Below are 1,992 nucleotides of genomic sequence, written 5' to 3'. Positions count from 1 at the left end.
CTGCTGTAACTAATGGTAAGCAAATTATTTGGTGCTGCTGGCTTTTATTTTTTTTTTCTCCTCTTGCAATGAATGGTTGTAAATTCTGTGCTTAAAGGCTTTAGGTAGAAGCTGAACAAGTGTGCTGGTGCCGGATCAGAGAGGCTTTCATTTCTTGGAGTGCTGCGTATCCCGGCCAAGCAAACTTCATTTGCCCATTAACAAGCATTTGTAACAGTGGAGGAGTTGTCAAGACACATTTCAATACTTGTCCTTAAACGTAGAGCCCAAAACCTGAGGAAAGGGAAGAAAGAGAACAAACAAACAAAACCAAGAGCAGCGCCTCTGAGAGGTGCTCTCTGGGCTTTTTGAATCTCTCACCAAGCACCAGCACGGGAGTTCCTGGTACTCTTTAGTGCTTAGTTGAAGTTTTTTCAGTTATATTTAGTCTGACTGGCTCTGTGGACAGATTATACTTTGTTACTTCTAACTTTAAGAAAATATTCTGTAAATGCTAACTTTCAGTTTAAGCTAAAGGTGACTTTCTGGTTAACATCACTCAGCTGTGATTGCAGGTGTCCCTCATGTTCTCTGGGCTGTGTGGGACAGCTATCTGCTATAGTTAGATAATCTTACGTCTACTTGTGTGAAGTTGTTCAAGTAACCGGCCTCTTTCTAAATCCCCTCTCTGCTTTTGATGGTAATCCTGCTGATGTGAAAACGTTTCCACTCTTCAGAGGTCAGTGTTATTTCTAAGTGGTCTGCTCAGAGTGGAGCTCTCAGCTCTGGGAGCACCCAGGTACCAATGCAGTCCTGTGCTGGAGATGCTGTACTTTCCAAATAGACTGTAGATCTGTTTTCTCTTTCTTACACTTTAAGAATGTCTTGTTTCTGGTTGTATTGCAGTAGAATTGGGTGTGTGCACCTGTCTATGAGTGTGTGTTTTTAGGGTGCTTCAAAAGTAAGATCAGAAGGAGGGATTTCCCTCTCTATTTTTGCCTATTCTCATAGATTCTGTCTGGACCAACCTGGAGATGGATCTGCACTAGCAAGAAGGTAGCAGGCAGACCTGCTGAATGGGATATGAGAGAAAGATTTCAGCACATTTACAAAGAGGCTGAAGTTTGGGCAAGAGGTGAGATAACATCAGATAACGTTTCTGCAAGCTGTCTCAAACCCGTTCCCCTGGGTGCTGGGGAGAGAGACCCACTAACGTGCGGTGCTGCTCACTGAAGGCAGTGCAAGGCCTGGAATGGGAAACAGCAATTCAGCTGCATGTTGCTGTGCAGTCTTGAGCTTGAAACTGTCTCTCCCTTTAATAGCTACAAGCCAGCATAAAGCATGCTGCAAAATAAATTGAATTCTGTGCTAACCCAAGTGGTATATGATTATCTCCTTCCTCCTGAGAGGTTTGCCATAACTATGCATCAAAGCCTCACCTTGGTCTGAAAGCTGGGGGCATGGGAGAAACTTGGAGCGAGAGAAAGGACTCCAGAGCTGATTCTCTATTGCTGCTGCTATAAAACTGCCCTTGAATGTTTGCTGTGGCTGTGATTGTATTGAAGGAAGCAGCCCTAAATTAGTGAGTGGGGGTTGTAATTGTGAGCTGGGCTTAAGGAACGGGTTAGCAGAAAGGTTGAAAATGCATGGCTCAGCACAGTGGTTTTGCCAGCTGCTAAGATGTTGGAAATGCTGCAATTATCTAATAGTAATTCATAGACTCCAATGCTACTCAGACCCTCCCCCTCCTGTCCCATTAAAAAAAATAAAAAAATTTAAAAAAAGAATTGAATTAGATCTTACTGTTAAAGCACAAAAACTGTGTCAAGTTTAGAATTGTCTTCTACCGACACAACTAATATTTAATCAAACATTTAATTAAGACTGTAGAATATTGCAATACCGTGTAATCTGCCTCCTTTCAGTCCCTTGAAATAATCAGTTCAAGCCAAGCACAAAAGAATAACTTTGTATAGGAAGCTTTTCATTTCTGTTTATGGTGAGTTTGAGATT

This window comes from Excalfactoria chinensis, chromosome 11 (genome assembly GCF_039878825.1).
Source record: "Excalfactoria chinensis isolate bCotChi1 chromosome 11, bCotChi1.hap2, whole genome shotgun sequence".
NCBI lineage: Eukaryota > Metazoa > Chordata > Aves > Galliformes > Phasianidae > Excalfactoria > Excalfactoria chinensis.
The sequence above is the reverse complement of the archived record's forward strand: the minus strand, read 5'-3'. Positions refer to the sequence as shown.